Source organism: Pelodiscus sinensis, chromosome 29 (genome assembly GCF_052426305.1).
Source record: "Pelodiscus sinensis isolate ZL-2025 chromosome 29, ASM5242630v1, whole genome shotgun sequence".
Taxonomy (NCBI): domain Eukaryota; kingdom Metazoa; phylum Chordata; order Testudines; family Trionychidae; genus Pelodiscus; species Pelodiscus sinensis.
In genome coordinates this window covers 15886308-15894207 of record NC_143080.1, presented here as the reverse complement: position 1 = coordinate 15894207, position 7900 = coordinate 15886308, and the positions used below count along the sequence as shown (strand labels likewise).

At 64.1% G+C, this 7900-nt stretch overlaps 1 protein-coding gene across 1 annotated transcript in view; it reads left to right on the top strand.

The window, feature by feature from the left end:
• The first annotated feature begins 2752 nt into the window (after positions 1-2752).
• Positions 2753-7900, top strand: part of SCN4A (sodium voltage-gated channel alpha subunit 4) — a 177319-nt gene continuing 172171 nt past the window's right edge. The window contains exon 1 of the mRNA XM_075911768.2: positions 2753-2955. The gene's annotated coding sequence lies outside the window, so the exon portion shown is untranslated. The remainder of the gene's footprint in view (positions 2956-7900) is intronic.

Genomic DNA, 7900 nt, shown 5'->3' with positions numbered 1-7900 from the left:
TGAGCAGACACCCTCAGCTGTGCCCAGACACGGCCCGGTCCGTCACAGCCTGCCCTAACACAGGGCTCTCTGCCCCCGCCCAGGCCACCAATCACTGAAGGCCAGGAACAGGAGGGATGGGTGGGGGCAGAGTCTCACCCCACTAGTGATGTGTGGGCACCAGGGACGCTGTCAGGCACTGGGGGGAGATGACCTCTGGCCTGTATTCATCCAGTCCGCTCAGCTCCATCACGCTTCGTCCCCCAGGGATGCTCCAGCCCAGATTTCACGAGACTTCAATGAGAGCACATTTTGCAGCGGATCCTTGGGAACAGCCAGCCCGGTTCCCAGCAGCTGCAGTGTCCAGCTGGGGCCACTGCCACAGAAACCATCAGAGACCTGCAGGGCCGAGGGCGTCCATAGCTATCCAACACCACCTGTAGGGTCCTCAGGCTCCCCTTTCATGTTAAAACCATCAGGTGCCCAGGCACACAAGTGAGCGTGGCCTGCTCCCGAGTAACCCAGGGAGGAAGGGGTTACAGTTCAAAGCACTAGTTCAATAGCTCGGGGATGGATGAACTTGCCCCATGCCTCCTAGCAGGGTTAATAATTCTGAAATCTAAAGGTGAGGATTTAAATACCCGCACGGGTTGAACCTCTCTACCCGGCACCCTGGGGACCTGGCCGGTGCCAAACCAGAGAATTTGCCGAACCACAGGAGGTCACCATTGGCCAGCAGCATGACCAACACTGCCACTGCTGGGTGGGCCCTTAGAAGGGGTAAATTAGAGCTAAATAGCAGCACAGGACCCAGAGCCAGGACTGGGGCTGGAAACAAACCTCATGGGACTGCAGGAGGCATCCGGCTCACTCAAATCATGCTGACCCAGCGATGCTGCCAGATACCTGCAGGCCTCACGAGGAGCTCCGGGTGGGGGGGACAGTGCCCCATCTGCCACCATCCCCTGATCCTACCCACTTCCCCACTCTCCTGTCAGTTCCTCCCAGTCATCCCAAGTAACCCAGCAACCCACTAATGGAGCCTCCGGTCAGTGCCCTGCGGGTCCCGTGCCATTGCCACCAGGCTCCTCCGTAACTGCCCCAAATGGCTCAGTCGTTGCTCTTTCTGGTATTTCATGTTTGTGTGGCAGGAGAGCCTAGGGCCACGCTGTGCTAGGAGCTGTACAGACCATCGCCCCCGTGCCCTGCCTGCACCGTTAAGGTCCATGCTCATCTTTAGAGCCCCTCCCAAAGTCCCAGCCCCCTTTGGTCAATTGCACAGTCATAGGCACTCGTTGACCCCGGCATTGCAGGGTGCTGTAGCTGTAGGGATCCTGGCCCAAAGAGGAGTTGGGGGTTGGCTGCAAGGTTGTTATTGGAGGGTGGGCAGGTTGTGGTACCTCTGCACCGTTGCAGGTGGCAGCGCTGCCTGCAGGGCTGTGATTGAAATCCCACTGGGCTTGGTGGGGGAGGCGCCACAGGGAGGGCAAAGGGGGCAGTTGTTCTGCAGCCTGGCAATTTGCAGAGCGGCAGCAGCCATAGCCCTGGGCCCTTTAAATCCCCGTCGGGCGGGAGCGGGGGGCTAGGCTGCTCCAGGGGGCATGCCGCAGGGGGCGTGTGCCCAGACCTCTCTGCTCTGCAGTCAGCTGGGTTGGATTTTCCCAGCTTCGCAGTTTTAGCAGGAGTCCGAGTGTGTGAGGCAGGAGTCTTCTGGGGCTTCCCTTCAGAGCAATGTGGCCTAGTGGATATAGCACTGGCCTGAGACTCAGCAAACCTGGGTTCTCTCCCTGCGGGGTGGCTTGGGGTCGGTCATGCTGCTGCTCTGTGCCTCGGTTCCCCACCTCTGAAATGGGGCTAATGAGGCTCACCTCCTCAGGAATGTGCTTTGAGGTCACGGGATGGCAAGCTCCTAAGCCCGACCCTCCAGCCATCAGTGTGTATTTCTCTGGAGGCAGCATCTAGACCCGATGGTCCAGCCCATTGCTGGGCCAGGTGCTCTCCCAGCCCTGAGAGCTGACAATCGACCGGGGAGCCTGGGTCAGCAGGAAGGACGGTGGTCTCAGAAAGCCCCCAACCTAGCCGTTGTCTCCTCTTACTTCCCTGCCTGTTTGCCCGTCATGCTGGAGGGGCGTGAGGGCCTTGCTTTGCCCCACCCCAGCTGGGAGCAATTTGTGGGGTTCCCCAGGTGCTGTGCTGAGTGGGGGGGAAGCTTGGCCACATTTCCTGGGGGAAATGCCTCGTTAGGTCACTGAACGAGTTTGCAGATTTATAACAAGCTCACTTCTTTTGTCTTGGCAAACAAGTAACAGTCAAATGAAACGTTTCATCTGGAACTGCTTTCTGCTTCAAAATCTGACTTCCACTTTCTTATTTTTTAAAAGTCCAAAATTCAAGCCCCGAAGCGGCCGTTGGGCTGGAGTGAATTGTGTTGTTGCATTTCACTGGGAAATGAAAAGAAAATTCCGCGGTGGTGCAGCCGGAACGGGGTTTATTTTCATGGGGTTGATGCGGCTCCTGCACCCAAAATACCAGCTGCTGCCCAGCTCTCGATCCTGCTCCTCGTTCCGCCCGGAGCCCAGGGGCTGCCAGCCTGGATCGGCCTTTCGCTGTGACGCAGTCTGTGAGCTGCTCCCAGTGGATTGCTCCGGAGCTGCTGGGCCCAGGGACCTCCCTTGTGTGTATGTCCCAGGGAGCCTGATCCCTCTGCCCAGTGCCCTGCAATGGGGCTGTGGGGCCAGGGGAACTGCCTCCCACTTGATTGGCCACCCGGAGGACGAATGCCCAAGCCGCAAGAGGGCCATGCTACCTGAAGAACCCTCAGGTCCTCAGGTTTCACTCGTGACCATCTGACAGCAGCAGCAGCTGTCCTGCCAGCACGCCCCAGCCGAGCCAAAGTCTCTCACTCCCGGAGTCGAAGGAGAGTGAAAATCTGACCCCAAAGCTCTTTCCTTGGGACCCTGCTTCTTCCATCTAAAAGTAAGTAGCTGACTCCGACAGTGTCCCGGAGCTCGTCCTCCTAGCGTAGCACAGCTCGGGGCTTGCTGCAAACTCACAAGCCCCCGCTCCCCCATGCTCTGCCAAGTGACAGCGCAGCCTGAGAGCTCTCACTGCCCTGCTCTTGGGAGCACCGCGCTGCCAGGTCCCCGGGGACGCCTGAGCAGCCGGCAGCGTCTGGAGAGAGACGGCTTGGTGGTGCGTTCTCTGCTGGCAGGTGACCCTCGTGCCAGGCTTGTCAGGGAGACGGGCAGGGTCTGGGAGCAGGTCCCCACAGAGGGTGGCAGACAGGGAATCCCGAGTTCCCTGCGCGAAGCAGACTCCAGGGAAAGCAAACTGGCTGCTGGAACCAACGGCTCTGCCTTTGGGAGGGCTTTGGGGCTGGGGGCAGAAATTCCACTTCTCTCCCAGCTCCCTTGTGCTGAAGCAGACAGCTCAAAACACGGCTTTACGGTCAGAAATCCCCTGGCTCCTGCCTTTCCTGCCTCGGGTGCTAAATATAAACGTTGGCCAGGCCAAGCCGGAGGTTGCATGAAAGGTCTCCAGGCAGGAGCGCTTGCTGTGTCTCCTTTTGTGGAAGAGATCCCTGGCCCCTCTTCTGCGCTGCAGTTGCCCCCCTGGGAACGTGCAAGGAGGAGCCCCATGCGGGGAGGGCAGCCGGGGATACGATTTCTGCCTTTTGTGAAATGGCACAAGTGATGTGCCAGGAAAAGACGCCATTGGCAGCCATAGTGAACCCGCCTCTGCGCCCCAGCCGAAGAGGCTGCAGTGTGCAGGGGACCCAGGTGGCGAGCTCCCCGGGGCCGGGCTCTGGTGCAGGGATAACGTGGGGAGGACAGAGGATAGCCGGGGCGGAGCTGAGGGAGGGGAGGAAGGGACTGGAGTGAGGAGGGGGAGAGAACAGAGAGGATGACTGAGGAAGACGAGGGGCGGGAAGAGGGGAGGGGACGTGGAGCACACACAGAAGGGGCAGCGCCCAGAGACTGCTCATGCCTAATGACAAGGTTCATGTGCCGGCGGTGCACAAGGGGTTGGGCAGCTCCTGAGTACGCAGGAGGCAACGCACACGCCAGGAGCCCACCTCAGACGCAGGGGCTGAGGCACCTGGTGTCTCCACGAGAGGCCCGACCCCTGCTGTGTGCAACGCACTGGGCACCTGTTTTGCGCAGGAGGGTCAGGCACCTGCTATGTGGGCAGGGGGTGAGGCACCAGCTCTGTGCGCCAGGGGCCAGGCACCTGCTGCGTGTACAGGGGGTGAGGCACCAGCTCTGTGCGCCAGGGGCCAGGCACCTGCTGCGTGTACAGGGGGTGAGGCACCAGCTCTGTGCACCAGGGGCCAGGCACCTGCTATGTGGGCAGGGGCTGAGGCACCAGCTCTGTGCGCCAGGGGCCAGGCACCTGCTGCGTGTGCAGGGGGTGAGGCACCAGCTCTGTGCGCCAGGGGCCAGGCACCTGCTATGTGGGCAGGGGGTGAGGCACCAGCTCTGTGCACCAGGGGCCAGGCACCTGCTGCGTGTGCAGGGGGTGAGGCACCAGCTCTGTGCGCCAGGGGCCAGGCACCTGCTGCGTGTACAGGGGGTGAGGCACCAGCTCTGTGCGCCAGGGGCCAGGCACCTGCTGCGTGTACAGGGGGTGAGGCACCAGCTCTGTGCACCAGGGGTCAGGCACCTGCTGCGTGTACAGGGGGTGAGGCACCAGCTCTGTGCGCCAGAGGCTAGGCACCTGCTACGTGTACAGGGGGTGAGGCACCAGCTCTGTGCACCAGGGGCCAGGCACCTGCTGCGTGTGCAGGGGGTGAGGCACCAGCTCTGTGCGCCAGGGGCCAGTCACCTGCTACGTGTGCAGGGGGTGAGGCACCAGCTCTGTGCGCCAGGGGCCAGGCACCTGCTACGTGTGCAGGGGGTGAGGCACCAGCTCTGTGCACCAGGGGTCAGGCACCTGCTATGTGGGCAGGGGGTGAGGCACCAGCTCTGTGCGCCAGGGGCCAGGCACCTGCTGCGTGTACAGGGGGTGAGGCACCAGCTCTGTGCGCCAGGGGCCAGGCACCTGCTGCGTGTACAGGGGGTGAGGCACCAGCTCTGTGCATCAGGGGCCAGGCACCTGCTATGTGGGCAGGGGGTGAGGCACCAGCTCTGTGCGCCAGGGGCCAGGCACCTGCTGCGTGTGCAGGGGGTGAGGCACCAGCTCTGTGCGCCAGGGGCCAGGCACCTGCTATGTGGGCAGGGGGTGAGGCACCAGCTCTGTGCACCAGGGGCCAGGCACCTGCTGCGTGTGCAGGGGGTGAGGCACCAGCTCTGTGCGCCAGGGGCCAGGCACCTGCTGCGTGTACAGGGGGTGAGGCACCAGCTCTGTGCGCCAGGGGCCAGGCACCTGCTGCGTGTACAGGGGGTGAGGCACCAGCTCTGTGCACCAGGGGTCAGGCACCTGCTGCGTGTACAGGGGGTGAGGCACCAGCTCTGTGCGCCAGAGGCTAGGCACCTGCTACGTGTACAGGGGGTGAGGCACCAGCTCTGTGCACCAGGGGCCAGGCACCTGCTGCGTGTGCAGGGGGTGAGGCACCAGCTCTGTGCGCCAGGGGCCAGTCACCTGCTACGTGTGCAGGGGGTGAGGCACCAGCTCTGTGCGCCAGGGGCCAGGCACCTGCTACGTGTGCAGGGGGTGAGGCACCAGCTCTGTGCACCAGGGGTCAGGCACCTGCTACGTGTGCAGGGGGTGAGGCACCAGCTCTGTGCACCAGGGGCCAGTCACCTGCTACGTGTGCAGGGGGTGAGGCACCAGCTCTGTGCACCAGGGGTCAGGCACCTGCTGCGTGTACAGGGGGTGAGGCACCAGCTCTGTGCGCCAGAGGCTAGGCACCTGCTACGTGTGCAGGGGGTGAGGCACCAGCTCTGTGCGCCAGGGGCCAGTCACCTGCTACGTGTGCAGGGGGTGAGGCACCAGCTCTGTGCGCCAGGGGCCAGGCACCTGCTACGTGTGCAGGGGGTGAGGCACCAGCTCTGTGCACCAGGGGCCAGTCACCTGCTGCGTGTACAGGGGGTGAGGCACCAGCTCTGTGCACCAGGGGCCAGGCACCTGCTGCGTGTGCAGGGGGTGAGGCACCAGCTCTGTGCGCCAGGGGCCAGGCACCTGCTGCGTGTGCAGGGGGTGAGGCACCAGCTCTGTGCACCAGGGGCCAGGCACCTGCTACGTGTGCAGGGGGTGAGGCACCAGCTCTGTGCACCAGGGGCCAGTCACCTGCTGCGTGTACAGGGGGTGAGGCACCAGCTCTGTGCACCAGGGGCCAGGCACCTGCTATGTGGGCAGGGGGTGAGGCACCAGCTCTGTGCGCCAGGGGCCAGGCACCTGCTGCGTGTGCAGGGGGTGAGGCACCAGCTCTGTGCGCCAGGGGCCAGGCACCTGCTATGTGGGCAGGGGGTGAGGCACCAGCTCTGTGCACCAGGGGCCAGGCACCTGCTGCGTGTGCAGGGGGTGAGGCACCAGCTCTGTGCGCCAGGGGCCAGGCACCTGCTGCGTGTACAGGGGGTGAGGCACCAGCTCTGTGCGCCAGGGGCCAGGCACCTGCTGCGTGTACAGGGGGTGAGGCACCAGCTCTGTGCACCAGGGGTCAGGCACCTGCTGCGTGTACAGGGGGTGAGGCACCAGCTCTGTGCGCCAGAGGCTAGGCACCTGCTACGTGTACAGGGGGTGAGGCACCAGCTCTGTGCACCAGGGGCCAGGCACCTGCTGCGTGTGCAGGGGGTGAGGCACCAGCTCTGTGTGCCAGGGGCCAGTCACCTGCTACGTGTGCAGGGGGTGAGGCACCAGCTCTGTGCGCCAGGGGCCAGGCACCTGCTACGTGTGCAGGGGGTGAGGCACCAGCTCTGTGCACCAGGGGTCAGGCACCTGCTACGTGTGCAGGGGGTGAGGCACCAGCTCTGTGCACCAGGGGCCAGTCACCTGCTACGTGTGCAGGGGGTGAGGCACCAGCTCTGTGCACCAGGGGTCAGGCACCTGCTGCGTGTACAGGGGGTGAGGCACCAGCTCTGTGCGCCAGAGGCTAGGCACCTGCTACGTGTGCAGGGGGTGAGGCACCAGCTCTGTGCGCCAGGGGCCAGTCACCTGCTACGTGTGCAGGGGGTGAGGCACCAGCTCTGTGCACCAGGGGCCAGGCACCTGCTACGTGTGCAGGGGGTGAGGCACCAGCTCTGTGCACCAGGGGCCAGTCACCTGCTGCGTGTACAGGGGGTGAGGCACCAGCTCTGTGCACCAGGGGCCAGGCACCTGCTGCGTGTGCAGGGGGTGAGGCACCAGCTCTGTGCGCCAGGGGCCAGGCACCTGCTGCGTGTGCAGGGGGTGAGGCACCAGCTCTGTGCACCAGGGGCCAGGCACCTGCTACGTGTGCAGGGGGTGAGGCACCAGCTCTGTGCACCAGGGGCCAGTCACCTGCTGCGTGTACAGGGGGTGAGGCACCAGCTCTGTGCACCAGGGGCCAGGCACCTGCTGCGTGTACAGGGGGTGAGGCACCAGCTCTGTGCACCAGGGGTCAGGCACCTGCTGCGTGTACAGGGGGTGAGGCACCAGCTCTGTGCACCAGGGGCCAGGCACCTGCTGCGTGTACAGGGGGTGAGGCACCAGCTCTGTGCACCAGGGGCCAGGCACCTGCTACGTGTGCAGGGGGTGAGGCACCAGCTCTGTGCGCCAGGAGCCAGGCACCTGCTACGTGTGCAGGGGGTGAGGCACCAGCTCTGTGCACCAGGGGTCAGGCACCTGCTGCATGTACAGGGGGTGAGGCACCAGCTCTGTGCACCAGGGGCCAGGCACCTGCTACGTGTGCAGGGGGTGAGGCACCAGCTCTGTGCGCCAGGAGCCAGGCACCTGCTACGTGTGCAGGGGGTGAGGCACCAGCTCTGTGCACCAGGGGTCAGGCACCTGCTGCATGTACAGGGGG